Source organism: Arachis hypogaea, chromosome 2 (assembly GCF_003086295.3).
Source record: "Arachis hypogaea cultivar Tifrunner chromosome 2, arahy.Tifrunner.gnm2.J5K5, whole genome shotgun sequence".
In the NCBI taxonomy this organism is placed as follows: Eukaryota; Viridiplantae; Streptophyta; class Magnoliopsida; order Fabales; family Fabaceae; genus Arachis; species Arachis hypogaea.
In genome coordinates this window covers 67,702,035-67,721,343 of record NC_092037.1, presented here as the reverse complement: position 1 = coordinate 67,721,343, position 19,309 = coordinate 67,702,035, and the positions used below count along the sequence as shown (strand labels likewise).

Sequence of the window (19,309 nt, the reverse complement as noted above, 5' to 3'; positions counted from 1 at the left end):
TGATAATTATAACATATAGTCCCAAATAAAAAGTATATTTAATAGTTCCCTTTGTGCGCTCACGAGTTACCTCATATCACGGCTCCTTATAAAAAGCATTTAATAACAATAATAATTATATGGAAACAAATCAGAAAATTTATTTGTACCATTATTATGTGATACGTAACCATATGTTACCACATTAGTCAAACATTCTATAAAACTTTCTCACCAAATAGTTGAATACACTAAAGAAGTTTTATATTGGATGGTCATATATACTATAAATACTAAAGGTTTACAGAGAAAAGAAATTGTGCAAATAAAAAAAAAAAGAACAAATTTGAGAGAAAAGAGAATTTTCAAGTGAAAATGGCGAGAAAAGAAGCTTTGGTTTTTGTTTTCTTATGCCTCATAATCGTGGCATCTGTGGCAGCCAGAACTATTCCAGAAGCAAATGTCGATAATACAGAATTTCTTGATAACAATAATAAAATTGATGGTAAAGTCCTCATATCATAATTTCTGTTTATAATATTTGTGATTTTTTTAAAAATATATTTTATATTTAATTTTATTAAATTTTATTCTTAATATTTTTTTTATTTATATCAAAGTTATTATTGAACATTTTTTGTTTTATTCTTAATGGTCTAAACGTAGTTAAAGTTTAGTATAATTTTGACATAAATAAAAAATAAAATTAAATAAAATTAACGTTAAAATATTTTTAAAAAAATTTATAAACATCAAAGATAAAAAATATGCCTAAACTTTTATTTATAATCACAATTGAAAACTATGACCATAACCAGTTTAATGTGGTAGTTTTTAAATGTGAAATAAAAATGTCATTTACTCTTTCTTTTTGCTGGCAATCAAGTAACATTTATTAGGTAGTGTTTATTTTATTGATTAAAATTGAATTGAAAGATTAAAATTTAAGTAGTACTGTGTTTAATAATCAGAAATTGTAATTAAAACTTTAGTTTTTGAACAAAAGTTTTCACTCACTTTAATACTTTTAAAAAGTGAAGAGATAAAATACTAAAATTTTTAAAAATAAAGACTAAAATTTTTAATAACATTTTTTTAATAACTAAAATTATTTTAATAACTATTTTTATTTCATCTTCATGTTTTTTTCTTGAATCAAATAGAATAAAAAATATAATTTAATTATATATATTTTATACTAAATATATAATATAAAAATTTAATTTAATTTTATTATTGTAGTGTTTATCTTTCGATCTTAATCTCCATCTCCTTTCAAAACGCAATCTTAGTTAGCCATGTTCTTATTTATGTATGTTTGTGTTGGTGTGTGCTACATTGCATGACAAGTGTAGAAGTGCCACTATTCTTTGGTTGTATATCTTTCTTCCTTCCTACCAAGGAGATAGATATATACGTGTCATTTATATTTTCTTTAGTTTATTTTTTATATTGTGTTTTATATCTGCCACTCGGGAAGATAGTTAGCCGCATCCATGGCTAGTATTTACCCAACTTGACTCCGGATAAATTTTTGAATGCTTGATATTGTTTGTTGGATTCTATTTATCTAAGCCAAATATTAATAAAATTATAATTCAGTGGAGTAAGATAGGAGTAGGATAGATTAAATTGCAGGTATGGTTAGATTAGAATAACAGTAGTGAACAATATTAAATAACTAACAAAATATTAATTTGGCAGCGTTGCTTACTAAATTTTGGATATGTTTTGTCACTTTACAGGTAAAACTCGGACCTGTTGCATTGCAAATGCGTTCGTTGGGGGCTGCTTGTGGTATTGCAAAGCGAAGCTCACATAGTCACCATACAGCCGCATGGATTATACAAGACACACGATGCACTACCATGGGCTATGCAGGATTTGAATAATAAACGTGTCCTTCATCCTAAAATCGTCGTGTTGTAATAAATTAATGTGAAACAAATACCATGCGTGAATATCTTTAGTAGTTAAGTCTTATGGTTTGTGACTGATATCTTAATAGTTATTTTGATAATACTTAAGCAATTTATCTAATCATATTTTGTGCCACAACATAATCCAGTAATTTTAATAATCAAATATAATAAAATTGGTCCAATAATACATTGATTTAAAATCATTCGAACAAAAAGTTATTTATAACATATATGCATGAATCATGCATACTTTTTAATGTATGCAGTTTCTTCCTCGTTTGAACTTCTGCGATCATATTTTCTAAATAATTAAGGTAGATATTTTTACGAATATATAAAAAAATTATTCAATTTATAGTTTTGTTAAAATTTTTTAAGTGTATTTTTTATTAATTCATTTAGTTTGTGTATATCTTATTTTATTGTATAAATATTATTGAATAATTATTTGGTATATATATATATTTTATTTTTTGTACAAATATTCTTAAATAATTATTAAATATATACTATGTTTCTATTATAAATATTTTTCAATAATTATTTAAAAAATATAAATTTATTTTAAAACTTCCTATATAACTTACAAAAATGACCATACTACAATTAATACAATAGCATAATTATAAATGAAATTACTAATTATAATATAAATATGTTAAATACCATTAGATTTAGCGTTGTGCTTTAGAGATAATTTTATCTGCGGATTCACTTTTCTAACAGTAAATTCATTGGTAAAGTTGGAGAAAAAAAAATTGACGCAATTTTTATTGTCGTATTTACTGACGGATTTAGCCCAATTAATGAAATGCTGCATTTTGGGTCACGTACAATGCGTTACCGTTGGATTTATCCACTGCTATATTCGACGGTAGAGATTCTCTAAATTCGAATGCCGTACTCGCTCTCCCTTCATTTCAAAACAACCCCTCTCTCTCTCTCTCTATATATATATATAGGACTCGATTGGAACTCATTGCATTGCTTGAGTTGTGTCGCCGTCGATTGAGCTGCTGCCATCGCCTCTGCTCCCTCCTTCAAGTAGGTTATTCTCCTCCATCTTTTTATTATTTTTTTTACGATTTTAATTAAAGAAAATCCTAAATGCAATTTTGCTAGTCAATCACTATTGCCGCACCATTTGTCCTACTACCACGTTGAAGAAGTCTTCCATGCCATCACTATCTCCACGTAAATCCTAACCTTAACTTATTTTACCTTTAATTTCTTATTTTCAGTACTTTGAATTTTCAGTACTTTGAATTTTAACTTTAATTTTTTTAGTTAAATGAGTAATCCGTCAATCTAATATTGATAATTTATTTCTTAAATGAAAAAATAAATGTACACATAATTAAATATAAATATTATTTGACATCATGTCTTAAAATGTCTTTTTTCTTAAATTTTACAGTATTTTTTGAAATATTTTTTTAGAAGTGAATGATGTGTTTATTGCTTTTGGACTAAATTACCAATGTTATATACTCTTTTGATTTCTAAATTAGTTGTTTATTGATGTGCGAAAATTAATGCTTACGGATACTGGCAAGTACACCAGATCATTCAAGTAATACCACGATAAGTATTGTAAAACCAAAATAAATAATAAATAATTAAATAATAAATTAATTGTGAGCAAAAAAGGTTAAAAAATTTAAAATTTAAAAAATTATTGGTGAAAATATAATTAATTACAAAAAATACATATTAGCATTAAAATTAACTGTACCAGCTTAAATCTATCCGATATTGCATATGAAAAAAATAAAAATGTAGGACTAACCAGAAAAATGTTTAAAATAAAAACTAGAACATTTATCTTAAAGATTTTGGTCCTCGGTGCAGCCTGTGGGCTTAAATTACAAAGGGCCTTCACTTAAAGCCCAAGCCCTCACCACCGGAACAAAAATTTAGAGAGAGAGAGCCACGAGAGAAAGAGAGAACCAAAAATCCTAACTTCACCGTTTACAGTTCCATTCAAATCCATATATCTCACAAATCGTAGCTCCGATCAAAGACCCGTTTGTGGCCACGCGACCACTTCGTCATTCTCTTTAATTCTATACTACTTTTGTAGTGAGTATTCACGAGAACCTTTGATAATTTCTTTATTTTCTATCAAATTTGCATTTTGGTTGTGAGGTGTTGAAATATTGTGATTTTGAAAGCTCAAGTACAATCTCTAGCAGAATTTTAACCCAAGAGTAAGTGGTACGAGGTAAGAAAACTCAACCCTTCCATCATCCCTAATTTTGAGTAAAAATTCTAGTGTAAATATTTGAATAATTGATGTAATTAGATTATATGGAGTAGCTTGGATTGCTTGATTTATTTTGCTGCGAGTTGGAGGCTTGGGTTGATTGTGGAGCTCTTGATTAGAGGAGGATTGATTAAAGCTTGGGTGCGATTGAAGAGGAAATCTAAATTATTAGAAACCGCCGTCAACGAAAGTGTGTGTATGTGTGCGCGTGCACGTGCGTGTGTGTGCGTGTGTATGTGCGTATGTGTATGTGTGTGTGAATACGTGCGCGTGCGTGCGTGCACGTGTGTAGGTGTGTGTGCGCGTGCGTGCGTGTGTGTGTGAATTTGGATATAAATTATGGTTTGATAGTCTATTATGGCTATTGATATGAAAATTTGGATTGGAGGCCGTGATTAGGTGAGGTACACCTTTTTTTGTAACTTATTAGCCTCAATTGAGGCATTGAAAAGGTTAAATTGATGTGTTGCATTTGTTGTTGTGAATGAACAATTGTAATGAATTATGAAAGTGAGTTGGAAATAGTTAATTGTATTGAAATTGGTTGATTGGATTTTGAATGGCTAGGATATGATTGAGAATTGATGATTGGGTAAAAAGGGTGCCTCGGATTGGTTTAAGTTGGTTTGAAAGAGGCAAAATTTGAAAATTTATAAAATGGACACTTATGCAAAATTTTGGTAAAAATTGATTTTTGACTAGCTTCAATGAGGGCATAACTTAGCACTCGAAGCTTGAAATTTTATGAAATTTATCTTGAATTAAAGCCAATGATGAGAAATTTAAAACCATCAAAGAACAAGGAAAAATGAATTTTGTAGCACAAGTTACGCAAGATTGAAATTGTTGATAAAACTAAAATTTCAAAATTCTGCTGCATACCAGATTTTGACAGAAGAAAAATGTCGGTAAAGAATTTCACAAAAATATCGCGTTGCAAGTATAGTTCTAAACCAACAAATTAACCTCTGTCAATATTTAAATTGTTTGTCACTTAAGCAAACCCAATAAAATTAACCGAAGTATTAAACCTCAGGTCATCTCTCAAGAAATTGCAGGGAAGTGTAGTTTATTGTTGGTTATAAGATTGTATCTTTTTGGGTTTTGTAATAAGAAACAAGGAAGTAAAATGGCAAGAAAATAAATCAATAACTAAGAAAGCTCCTAGGAAGGATTGAGAATTAGAAGTTCTATCCTAATTGTCAGCATCGCTTGTAATGGTGGATGCAAATTGCTCTCACTTAGTTAACCTCTAACAGTTGAAGGAAAGTCAAGTGAGCAAATCAACTTGAGTTCACAAGTCCTAGTCAACTCATAGTAAGACTAGCTTTGGTGAAGTTCAACCTAACCGACAATCTTTAATTACCATTCAACAAGAGACTTTGACAACTCAAGAGTCTCTAATTAATCAATCCAAGCTAAGAATATAAAAATCTAATTTAAAACACTCCCAAATATTTTATCAAACACTTGGAAGGTACAAAATAAAAGTATAAAAAATTAACAAGGAATATTAAATCTAAACAACCAATTGCAAGAATCAATGACTAACAATTAAAGAGAGCAACAATAAACAGAGAAAACATAAATTTCATTAAAAGAAATCAAACGTAACAAGAGCTTATAAACATAAAAATGACAATAAGGGGAATTAATAAGAGAAGAAGATGAACTAAAGTTCTTAAACAAATAAAATTAAGAGAAATCTAAATTGAAGGAAGATTAAACTTGAATTTGAGAAGATCTAAAACTAAAACTAAAAGAAACCCTAAAACCTAGAGAGAGGAGAGAGAGAATTCTACATCTAAAACCTAAAATTATGTGAATGAATGTTGAATGAATGATTCTGCTCCACTCCTAGCCTCTAATCTGTAATTTCAGACCTGAAACTAGGTCAAAAGCAGCCCAGAAATTGCCCCCAGTGTTTTCTGCACTTGCAGCACGTGATGCTCTTTCACGCGTACGCGTCGCTCACACGTACGCGTCGCTTGAACTCGGCACTGGCCACGCATAGGCGTCAGCCACGCGTGCGCGTCTTTTGGACATTGGCTCAGTCACGTGTACGCGTCGTCCACATGTGCACGTCACTACCAGATTCTCAAAACTTCAATTTCTTGTGTTCCTTCCACTTTTGCATGCTTCTTTTCCATCCACTAAGCCATTTCTGCCCTATAAACCCTGAAACATTTAACGCACGGCATTGAATGGTAATAAGAGAGGATTAAAATTAGCAAATTTAAGGTCAAAGAAGCATGTTTTCAATCATAGCACAAAATTAGGAAGGAAAATATAAAACATGCAAATTATATGCATAAGTGTGAGAATAATGGAGAAAATCAACTTAATTCAATACAAAATAAATCATAAAATAGTGGATTATCATGCGTGTGCGTGCGCATGTGTGCGCGTGCGTGTGTGCGTGCATGCGTGCGCATGGGTAGGTGCGTGTGCGTGCGTGCGTGCATGTGCGTGTGTGTGTGCGTGTGTGTGAATTTGGATATAAATTATGGTTTGATAGTCTAATATGGCTATTGATATGAAAATTTGGATCGGAGGCCGTGATTAGGTGAGGTACACCCTTTTGGTAACTTATTAGCCTCAATTGAGCCATTAAAAAGGTTAAATTGATGTGTTGCATTTGTTGTTGTGAATGAACAATTGTAATGAATTATGAAAGTGAGTTGGAAATAGTTAATTGTATTGAAATTGGTTGATTGGATTTTGAATGGCTAGGATATGGTTAAGAATTGATGATTGGTTACAAAGGGTGCCTCGGATTGGTTTAAGTTGGTTTTGAAAGAGGCAAAATTTGTAAAATTGACACTTACGCAGAATTTTGGTAAAAATCGATTTTTGACTAGCTTCGATGGGGGCATAACTTAGCGCTCGAAACTTGAAATTTTATGAAATTTATATTGAATTAAAGCCAGTGATGAGAAATTTAAAACCATCAAAGAACGAGGAAAATGAATTTTGTAGCACAAGTTACGCAAGATTGAAAATTGGTGGTAAAACTAAAATTTCAAAATTCTGTAGCATACCAGATTTTGACTGGTATGCGCGCGCATAGAGTCGTGCGTGCGCACTAGATAGAGACTTTGTTTAACCTAGTGTGTAAGCAGAAGGTGGTGTGTACGCACACTATGGGGAATTTGCAAGCTATGTGTGCGTACGCACCAGATGGAAATTGTTGTCTAATCTGTGCATGTGCACAGAAGTGTATGTACACACACATTCTGATTTTTCCCCAAAATGTTATTTTCTGTTTAGCCTTCTTGGCAAGCTTGTAACCTGATGTAATCCCCATATGATGTCTAATAACTAAATTTTATGCTTTGAAAAGAGTGTGGGTAAATTCAATGAATTAAATTGATTTATTCTCGAATAAACCCTTGGTTAGCCGGATAAAATGTTATGGGAACGGAGGTTTGTCCCATCCACGGTGAGGACGGTAGCAATGTCCCGCTCACGAGATAATGAAATTGATAAATTGATAAAGAAATTGTGGTTAACAAATCTAATAAGTTATGAAATTAATTAAAGTCAATAATTATGACTGATTGTGGTCTAAATGACTGAATTGGCAAGGACGGAGGTTTGTCCCGCTTCCATGGCAAGGTCGTGGGTTTTGCCCCGCTTGTGTATTGGTTTAACACTTTTTCTGGGTAAGAACGGTGGTCTCATCCCGCTTGTTCGTGGTTGTTGATTTAATACTTGTTCTGAACAAGGACAGAGGTTCCATCATGCTTGTTCATGGCTGTGGTGTGATGTCGGAGCGGTGGTTTTATCCCACCCGCATTTCACTTTCTCTCTATTGCAAGGTGAGATAGCACCCTCCGTTGAAGTGAGACAACACTTTTCGTTATTTTGGCATGGTTTGTACCTTCAGGAGAAGGTGAGACGGAACTCTCTGTTAAGATAATGGTACCATGACTTGTTTAATTCCTCCTGGGTATGTGCACCGAGAAACTGATCTGGGTGTTGCCAACCAGATTTTGTGTCGAATTTGGCAAAATATCTGACATGTAAGCTCATGGCTAATAGGACAGACATGTATCATGTGTATCTATATGTTATTGTTTGAGTGTGCGTATTGCATTTGGTTTGCCTATCTGAGAATTCTGTTAATTGCTAAATGTATTACTTGCTATACTTGTTTTCTAATTGTGTTTGATTTACATTGATTATTAATTGTGTTTGACTCTACTGAATTGGATACCAAATTGAATAACTGGGATATTGAGAATAAAGATTACCTTGTGTTAGAAAGAATTAAGGCTAGAGACAATTGATAAGGGCTGAGACTTAGCATATTAACCCTATTGGGATTAGTTAAACCTTATGCTTGAACCTTGTGTGTTTGGAGATTAGGATTTCCTAGCGGGTTCATGTCTCTTAATATAGTTTTTATTTGGAACTATTATCCTACTGGGAACTTTCGTGTTCTCACCGGCTGTGTAAATTTTTGGTTTTTTAGATACAGAGCGTGACGCACCTCGCTGACTATGCAGGATTTCTTTTGGGCAAGCGAACAAGATTTCCCTTTTGTTGAGATTTAATTTGTACTTTGTATCTTTCTCCATTTTTAAAAGTATTATTGTATAGTTCTCTTAGAGGTTAAATTTTTGAGAAATAGTATGTTATTTTATATAATGTCTAGTTTGTAATATTCTAGCTAGCCTTTTCTTTGTAGGTCAAGACTAGTTCTTATTACGTGCTCTATTCAGAATCTTACATATATATCTATATATCTCTTTTGATTATGTATAAAATGCTGCTTATCTTTAATGCTTGATGTGTGATAACGGTCGTCGTTTTGTTTATCCTTTTTTCACAGGCTCCTAGTTATATTATTATCCTTCAAATACTATGTATGTATTTTGCTTTTTGGTATCGTAATGCCTCACAACCTCTAATTTACGACTATATCGTAAGACTTTTTGTGGTAGGGTGTTATAGATATCATTCCCACGAGGATTAAGGGATTGAGAAAGCAAATATCGAATTAAATCGCTAATCAAATCAATTGAACCTGGATTAATAAGGGTAGGAACCATGTCTTGCTTGGAACTTTGAATGCTTGAATGATTATGGAGGTAGTGATGAACGTGTATTTGATTATGAGAAAGAAGTGGTTGAGAATGTCAAGGGTTTCATAGATGTTTATTTTCCAGGAAGCTTAAACCTTATGTTTATTTATTTTAATGCATGCAAAGATATTTCCATGACAAAGCATAGATAATTAAATTTCAATTCCTTGGCAATTCAATTAATCTTTAATTAATCAATCGCCAATTCCTTGGTCAACTGATTAAGAAAAGAGGTTTAGAACAATTTTGATTTAGTTTCAAATAATATTCAAAAGTAGTTCTAGTTCAAATTATATGTCACATATTCAAAACTAGTCCTACAAAATACTATTCCTAGTCAAATCAAAAAGTCATGAGAAAGAGTTTCAAGCTTAATCCCGATGTTAAATTTTCTAAAGTAATAACATAATTCAAAATAGAATTAGAATATTTTTCAATACTTCTAACCCTAAAGAATGAAGAACGAAAACTCAATCTTGAAAATAGATCAATGCATAACTTTAAAATAAAATAAAACACTTAGATTAATTATCCATAAGAAAAGTAAATAGAGCTTTTAACCCTTAACAAAAAGGTATTAGTTACTCATGGAGAAAGATGCAAAAACAATGCTGAAAGGTTTGGCTAGGGTTCCCAATTCCTTCTCAGTGAACCATTTTCATTTATTTAAATCCTAAGGCTACCTCAAATTCAAATTCAAATTCAAAACTAAATCTTTATCTTATCTTTTAGGAAGAATAAGATGACTAATAGCAATAATTCAAATCTTAATTATAACCAAATCAAACCAAATCCTAATTTTACATAATCTTCCTTAATCTTAACCAAAATTACATCTCTAGAGAGTGGGCCTCGATTGGCGTGGCACTTGGGCTTGTGGTGTGGCATGCTAACTCATTGTGGGCTTGAAGGCATTACATGCTTGGCTTTGGCATGGCACACTAACCTGTTGTGAGCTTCAAGCTATTGCACGCCCTTTATGGTGGCATTGCACACTAGCTTTCCTGCTTTGTTGAAGGTGTTGCACGCTCTTCTTTGGAGTGGCATGCCAACTTCTTCTTGGTTGATGGCGTTACACACTAGCTTGTGGCGTTGCACACAGCTTGTTATCCTGTTGAAGGAATTGCACGCCCTTGTGGTGGCATAGCATGCCAACTCTTTCATGGCTTGCTGGACTTCATGGCGTTACACACCATTTCTTGGAGTGGCATGCCAACTTCTCTATATCTTGGAAGGCGTTGCATGCCATTCTTTGGAATATCATGCCAACTTCCTGTATTTCCTTAAAAGTACTTAAAAAACATATTAGTAACAGAAAATACCTCAAATCAATCGGTTTAGATGAAAGAAACTATAATTAGCTTAATGAAAATTCAAAAAGAATGCAACATGCCAACCTCTGAGCATGCCACAAGCCCAAAATTGGCTCCCTGGGTGAGTTTTGTACTTGGCATGCAACACGCCGAGAAAGTGACGTGTCACACGCCCAGTAAAAAAGGAGATTCAAGACAATTCAAGAAGTTGGCATGCCACACACCAAGGCAAAAGGTGTGGCACGTTGGACCAATTTTTCAAAAGGTCAAACTCAAGGCATATCAAGCTTGAAGTTGGTGTGCAACACGCCAAGGAGGTGGTGTGTCCCATGCCCAAAAGTGGGCTCCTAGGAGGCATAGTTCATGGCGTGCAACACATCAGGCTTAAGGGACGTGTCATTTTGACACGCCTTCAAAGGAGAAATTGAAAGCAAAACTAGCATGTAACACACCAAACCCTAGGTGTTCCACACGCCATAAGTGGTGCTCCCATGGGTGTCAAGAAAAGTGACATGTAATAGGACAGTTCCTGGGTGTGCCACACACCAGGATTGATGCTCCAGGGCCATGAAACAGAGTGGGCGCACAACACGCTAGTGAATGGCCGTGCCACACGCCCCAAGGACCGAGAATAACATGCTGAAAGAGAGCTTTCCTCAGGCCCATATTAAAGCACCAAGTCAAGGATTGAATCACCACATCATATACTTGACAAGAATTGAAGATTAATTACGGAAGATTTGATTTGATTTGTTTTAATAAAGTTTGCATTTAATATTTAGGTTTTATTTTGAGGTTAGTATAAAAAGAATCCTGAAAACTAACCTTTAGATCTTTTTTCCATTTTTAATTCTGAATTTTGGATTTTGATGACTAGCATGAGTCACTAATCTCCCCGGTTAAGGTTAGGAGCTCTGTTGATTCTAATGGACTAATGTTATAACTTTTCTATATTTGATTAATGCATTGATGTTTTCTTAAGAAAAATTTTTGTTCTTTATCAAAAGAATTTGAATGTATTGGAAAATAATTCTAATCAGACTTAAATTCTCTTAATATATTGGAAAAGTTAATTAATTGAATTAAACTTGAAAAATTATTCTCATGGTTCTTAGGTTTTGAATTTGGACTTAATAAGTGACATTGAATCAGCTAAGTTTGGTTCTTGAGAATTGTGTGATTTTTAAATCAATGAACGTGCTTAATCTCTTATGACAATAAATTTATCAAAGAATTGATAATTTATTACGATTAGAGTAATTGAATTACCATGAAATTGGAGTTTGATTACTTATGATTTGCCATAAATCAAGATGGATAGTGAAAAGCATTTTTTTTGGAAGTCTCAACATATCTGAAACCTTAACTATTTTGAATCATATTAATTTCTCAATTATTTATGACTTGCTTTTGTTTAATTCCCATGTTTTATGCAAATTGACCTTGAAACTCTATTTTCTGATTGTCTGACTAGAATAATCAATTGACCATTTCTTGCTTAGTCTGTTAATCATTGTGAAAATGGTAACACACTCCTGTGGTATTACTTGGTACGACTTGGTGCACTTGCCGATCGTTTGTGGTTTTATAAAATTTGCATCAATTTTTTTGTGCCGTTGCCTAAGTGAGATTAATAACAAACCAATCAAATAATTACCTAGATTATACCTTTCTTTTCTTGTTATTTAATTTTTGTTAGTTACCTCAATGGGGATTCTCTTCACTTTGACATAAGGAATCCCAATTTTTCTTATTTTCGGTGTGTGTGTTTATGCAGAACAATAAGTGATAAAGAACCTCTTTAATTTGATCCTGAAATTGAAAGGACTCTTTGAAAGCAAAGAAAATAAGCCAAAGACCAAAGAGTTGAAGAAGAAATTGAAGAGAAAATTGAAGAATAGCCTGAAATCAATATGGCAACTAACAACAATAATGTTATTGCTATAATACCCGGTCTAACCGAAATTAATTAAATAATAAGTTAAATAGGAGCGAATATGGTTAGAAGATTTGGCAATTGGAATTTGATGATTTAAATATGATATTTGGATTCAGTGAATTTTTCTGAGTCAAAAAACATAGTTTTCTGCGTAAAAGCACGCAGTGGAATTTTGACCGGAAGTACCGGCTGAGATCTGTCTGGTATTGCAGTTGAAAAAATTGATTATGAGTAAATAAGATTAAGAAATGAGGAATTATAATTAGGGAAGGTAGAAATATTTGAAGTGCGATTTAGAGCGCTAATCTTAAAGGTTTTGGTCCAAAATTGGGCTAACGGACAAAAATAAGTGAACCGGGCCTAAGTGGGCCCAAGACTCAACATATATAAACATTAGTTATGAGTATTTCAGCTCATTTTGCGCTAAAGAAGGGGTGTTGGGCGCTCAAATTGGGAAGAGAGAAGAGAAGAGAGAAAACCTAACTCTCTTTGATCTTCAAATCACCATAACTTGAGCTACGGAGCTCCGATTGAGGAGCCGTTTACGGCCACACGTCGCTCTTCTCATCCTCTACAATTCTATCTAAGTTTTGTGGTGAGTAATCCACTGTCCTCTGCCCAGTTTTCATTTTCCTCTTCAAATTCGAATTTGGTTTGGGTTTTGAGGAAACCTTGTGATTTTGGTTGTTTAGGAGTGCTCTAGTATGAGCCATGGGTGATATTCATCACAAACTTCAGTGGGTTAAGGTAAGAAACCCCTCCAACCCTTGTGAATTGTCATTTTTATGAGCCCTAGGTTGATGTATGTATGTGATATTGGTTATGTTAGTGTATTTGATGGTTTTGGTGCACAATTGGGAGATTGGTGTTGCTTGAGGAGCTTTGGTGAGGCTTGGGGCTAAGGTTGGTGGAGACTTCCAAAGAAGAGGCTCAATTGATTTGGCTACAAGAGGTACGGTTTAAGTTTCATTTAAGTACCGTGTGGTGTGATGAGAACTCCTAGGCTAGATGCCCCTAGGATTAAGTTTGGATTGTGTAAATGGTTGGTGCTAATATGCATAGTTGGTATGTAATGTGAATTAATGATTGGGTTGAGAATTGTGTGGCCTTGTATGCTTGGTGTATTGAAAATTTGATGTATTGGGTAATGAGTATTGATTTGTGGTTTATGCATTTAAATTGTGAAATTGGGCCGGAGGCCGAAAATTTTGGGTCGGAGGCCGGAAAGAGGTAAGGAAGGTAAGTTGATGTGTGCATTGTATGATGACACAAGTGATTGGATGAATTTCAGATAACGAATATATGAATGATTGGGTTGGTTATTGAATAATAAGGTTTGAGGAGTTGAAGTGTGGAAATTGGTAATTTTGGGTGAAATTGTATAGATAAGGTATGTTTGGTTTTGGTTGAGGTATGTTATGTGGTCATATATGTGATCATGATTATTGATGCCTTGATGGTATGATGATGCATGAGAGATATGTATGTTGTGATATATGCTTGAGAAATGATTAAGGTTGATTTGTGGGTGAAACCATGTGACAGTGAGTATGATATTGATTATGTATAATGATAATTGATTGGAAATAGTTTTGTTGAAAATTGTGATGAGAAAAGATGTATGACATGTTAATGTGTTTGTAATTTAGCCATTTATTTGAAATGGGTAAAAATGCTTATATGGCGGTTTTGTGAATTGTGGTAATGTGTTAGTGTATGAGTTGAGGAGGCTTAATGTCGATTTTGATATACTTTGACTGATTTAAAAAAAAAGGGGATGAAATTGGCATGTTTTGGTTGATTTTGAAAATAGTTGGAAATGGCTTGTTTTGAAAATGACACCTTGTGGTTTTGAGTGAAAACATGGTTTTTGGGCATACTTTGATGGGACATAACTTGGGCTGCGGATTTCTGTTTTGTGCCAAACTTGTTTAGAAGTGAAGTTGGATCCGGGATGTCCATGTCGTTCGAAGAACGAACGAAAAACGATTTAAAATGAGAAAGTTATGTCCGTCAGAAGATTGGGGTTGAATTTGTGAATTCTGCAGCTTTTAACTTAGAAAAATTTTTAGCAAAATGACCCTCCACGCGTAGGCGCACTTGGCGCGTACGTGTCATTCTTCAAGAAGGCACCTCCACGCATGCGCGTGGTGTGCGCGTGCGCGTCGATGCACTGCACCCAATGCCCAGCCATTTTCCCGAGAGTTGTGCCAGTTTTGTGCCTAGGGCGCAAATGCACCCACGCGTACGCGTGGTTGATGCATACGCATCGTCTGTCTGTGTTTCAATCCGCGCATCCGCGTGTATGACGCATACACGTCGATGAGCTTTGTGGTCATCCACGCGTGCGCGTGGCCCTGTTTTCATCCCAAAGTTGATTTGTGAATTTTAAAAGCTAAATCCCATACTTCTAAGCCTCTGATCTCACCCCTTATGTATTAAATCATTATGATATGCCTAGCAAAGAGGAAGGAGCTAGGGGATGTGGTAACTTGCGAATGAAGCAAGGGGAAAAGTTGTGATCAATGATGATCAAAGATGATTATATGAGATATGGAGGATGGCGATGGAAGTACCGTGTATGCCATGAGCTGAAGGGCTATAACTATTGATAAATGGTTGGTTCTTGATTGAACCATGAGCCGGATGGCTAAGTTATTGCCGGATACGGCGGAGCCATGTTGATAAATTGGCTAGTTCTGGATTGAACTGTGAGCCGGATGGCTGAGTTATTGCCGAGTTACGGCAAAGCCATTATGGATTATGGTTGAGTATAAAGGCATATATGATAAATAAATGAATATGATAAATGAATAATGATAGAAAATGTTGAATATAAGCATGCTTGTGTTTTCTCTCTGGTTGTAAGGGTGACAGGGCACCGATACCCTCTAATGGCGACAGGGCGCAGATACCCTCTAATGGTGACAGGGCACATATTCCTTCTAATGATATTAATACGCAACAGAGAGATTGTGCCCGGGTTAGCTACCGGACACGTCGGGTTGGCTTGATAACCGACAGATGATATCATCAGCCATAGGGTAGGCATTCATCATTTGCATATGTTTGAATTGTTTGGGTTTGCCTATTTGTTTTGGATTTCTACATTATATATGCTAAGTTACCTGATTATGTGCTACTTGTTCTACTTGTACCTTAATTGTGTATTACTTGCCTGTATTGCTTGTGTTTGTACAACTGAGAGGCCCCTCATGTTGGTGTCGGTGGAGGTTGAGGGCTGTTCTTGATGAGATGAATTAATGATGCAATTGCATGATGATGATGATCATTGGATGAGATAATTTGAGCCCCCTAGGTAGATGCAGTGATGTGATTTCACTAGCTCCAGGCGAGGGTATGATGTATTGATATAGAGTTGCTGAGGCAGAACAACTGGTGATGGTTTTGCTTATGATTCTGAGTCTGATATGTGGAAGAGTCAGCGAGTTGGTAAATATGTGTAACATGAACTAGATTTAGTATCCCCTTACGACAGTTGCCTATTCATGGATTGGTGAGAATCTAGGCTGGATATTTGGTGAAGAAGTTTAGGATTGCTTAGTGAGTTTTTATTGCAGTGCATTGTATTTATTTGGCACTTTTACCGTACTGGGAACCCATGGGCCCGGGGTTCTCATTCAGTATATATCTCTTGTTTTTCCGATACAGGTCCAGGTGCTCAACAGTGAGTTGTGGGTCGTCTGAGAGACGGCGAAGATCTTTATTTTCTCTACTTTGTGTTTTGCTTAGAATCTCTCCACTTTTGTTTCAAAAAGATTATATTATGTATTGTACTCTTTTAAACTTACCTATAGAGGCTCTCATGTTTCCTTTGGGAGAGATTAGGATATACTGTTGTCAACTACTTTCATACTGTACCCTAGCCAGCCTAAACTTCGCGGGTCGTGACTAGTGGCTATTTACTTATGCTATAAATATCTATCTGTTATCTATCTCTTAATCTCCTTTATGCCTTGTCCGTATATCACGTTCGGCTTAACGGTTTATCTTTTTGTTGTTGAGATGTGAGTGATACGTCTTTGCGATTTTATCCCTACTCTTTTCAGGCTTCTTAATTAATACTCCTTTTGAAATTACCTATATCTATATAAAAAAAATCCACCTGAGAGTCGTACCACCGTAGTATCATTGACTTATGACTCGAGCATAAGGATTTGTATATTAGGGTGTTACATTATGGTATCAGAGTAGTTCGTCCTCGTGAGCCTGAGGGATGGAACTGCTTATGCTTCAATGCATACTCTGAGTCTGTGCCTGTGCTAGTTAGGGTATCTAATCGATACATCTAGCATGAAGTCCATGAGTGTACCTTTGGTACTTTGAAGCACTATACTTCCGATATTGAGACTGATCAACTTGATATCGATTGTTTGGTGTGTATAGGAACCAGATCGCGCCTCGTGGACCCGGTCGGGGATGTGAGAGAGATCGTACTAGTACTCAGGAACCGGAAATCAACCCGAATAACCCGGTAAACCTTATAGCGGCATTGGAGAATATGGCTACTACTATGCAGGCCACTGTGGAGGCTCTTGGGCAACAGATAAACAATAATGGCAATGGCGGAAGTGGAGCTCAGGGCACGATGACACTGGCAACTTTCTTAAAGGTTAATCCACCTAAGTCAAAGGAACCACTAATCCGACTGAAGCTGACACCTAGTTTCAGGCCATGGAGCGAGCACTGCAAGCGCAGTTGGTGCCTGAAGAGCAGTGTGTTGAATTTGCCACCTATCTACTCACGGGAGAAGCATCGCATTGGTGGCAAGGGGCTCGACGTCTCCTGCAGCAAGGAAATGATCCTATCACCTGGGGTGCTTTCCAAGTAGAATTTTATAAGAAGTACTTCCCGAATTCTGCTAGAACGGTCAAGGAACTTGAATTACTATAGCTGAAGCAGGGTACAATGTCCGTATCTGAGTATACGGATAAATTTGAGGAGTTATTCAGGTTTTCTCGTATGTGTCAAGGAACCCCGGGAGACTTCGAGGAATGGAAGTGTATTAAATATGAGAGAGGACTTCGAAGTGAAATCCCGAGCTCCGTTGGACCGATGGAGATTAGGGTCTTCTCCGAACTTGTGAACAAGAGCCGTATTGCTGAAGAATGTGTGAGGAAGGCTGTTGAGGCAAAGAATGACCGTTAGGAGTCCCACCGCAGGGAGCACAATCAAGAATACCCAACAAAGGGTCAAGAGTTTAAGAGAAGAGAATACCCACAACGTTTTTCTCAAAGGCAAAATGACCTTGCGACGAATAAGAATTCCCAAGGAAAAGGTAGGGAAAAACAAATAGTGGCTGCTTCGGATGTTTTGAGCTGTCAGAGATGTAGAGGTCATCACCAAATAGACCGTGTCGTTATGGTTCGGGTTTGTGTTACAATTGCGGAAAGCTAGGACATTTGATCAGAGATTACCCACACCGGAAGGACCAGGAGACTGCCAGATCCGATTTTCGTACCTGAGGTAATAAGAAAACTGATAACTTAATTCTTTACCACTTTAGATAATGCTAAAGGCTGGTATTCACTCATAATACATGGTCGAATGAAAAATTATGATCTGTTCTAGATAACCCTAAGTTATCTTAATAGAAGGTTTGGTGAGCATAAATGATTAGGTAGGCATTTAATGGAAAGCAACCTTAGAGTGGAATGACTGGTGAGCGATGTCAAAGCCATCATCCGGGAACTCCGTGTTGGGGTATATTGGGACTTTGCCATGGTTGTAGAGGAGTTGGACATGTGTCCTGGAAACGTCCTAAGAAGGTCAACCGGAATACTACCAAGGGCCAACAATAAGGTCGTGTGTTCACTACAACAACGGGTGATACCGTTAGATCCGACGGTTTGGGAATTGGTAAGCGAAAGATCGGTAACAATGTGTTAAAAGTACGATTAAGTTGGTATGTGGTTTTGGCTATCATAGATAGAAATCTAGTGAATGCCAGTCATGCTAAGTTGTGGTTGAGTACTTGAGGAAGTAAGTGATAGAGCTCGTACTAGACAAGAGATCAGAATAAAGCAGCAGAAACTTGTGAAAGCAGTAACACAGGATAGCTACGAATAGGAGCTGTAAAAGTTTACTATAGTATCTTATGTTTGAATACTAGAAAGGTTAAGTGGGTTACTGCAAGTAATGATCCCCAAATAGTTGGAAATGATTGCGGCTGCGAGCTTTGATGGTTCTAAAGCGGATGAGGAAATTATCATTAATGCACAATTGGATTTAGATGATGAGAGAGTGCAAGTTGTTGTATTTGAGAGATGAGTACTATGATGATTGGTCATAGTGACCTTGGATTTAGATTGAGATTTATAATGATTGGTTTTGAAAGACGAATGTGAAAACCATTAAATTGAAATGTTGATGCGGTACTGAGATTGATTTGAGGGAACCTGTGACAGGTGGTAAACTCCAATTTTTGGGGAGGTACTGTTGAAAAATTTTTCCCAAGAATTTGAAAGAGTGTTGGTTTTGGTTTTGAAGATGATTTTTTATATGAGTAATTTTAACAAAAGAGATGTGTTTCAAATGCTTTTATAGATTATTAAAGGAAATGCGGATTCTTATGATTTTGTTAGCTTGCTATTCCAAACTCATTTGATTTCTAGAAATGAAAGGGGTTTTTGATTGATAAGCCAGAGACTGTATAACAGCAAGTCATGTAGAAATTTGAGGGTTAAAGAATAAAAAAGCAAGTTTGGAGATTATGCTTGGAATTGAACTGTGATTAGAGGAATTGGCTTGGTAGAGAGAGAGAGAGAGAGAGAGAGAGA

The 19,309-nt window shown here is 35.4% G+C and overlaps 1 long non-coding RNA gene across 1 annotated transcript; it reads left to right on the top strand.

The window, feature by feature from the left end:
- Nucleotides 1–226: 226 nt before the first annotated feature.
- On the top strand, nucleotides 227–1,976 carry LOC114925591 (uncharacterized). Its single transcript, XR_003814986.2, has 2 exons — nucleotides 227–484; nucleotides 1,725–1,976. It is a non-coding gene; the product is annotated as an uncharacterized lncRNA (long non-coding RNA).
- Nucleotides 1,977–19,309: the final 17,333 nt, after the last annotated feature.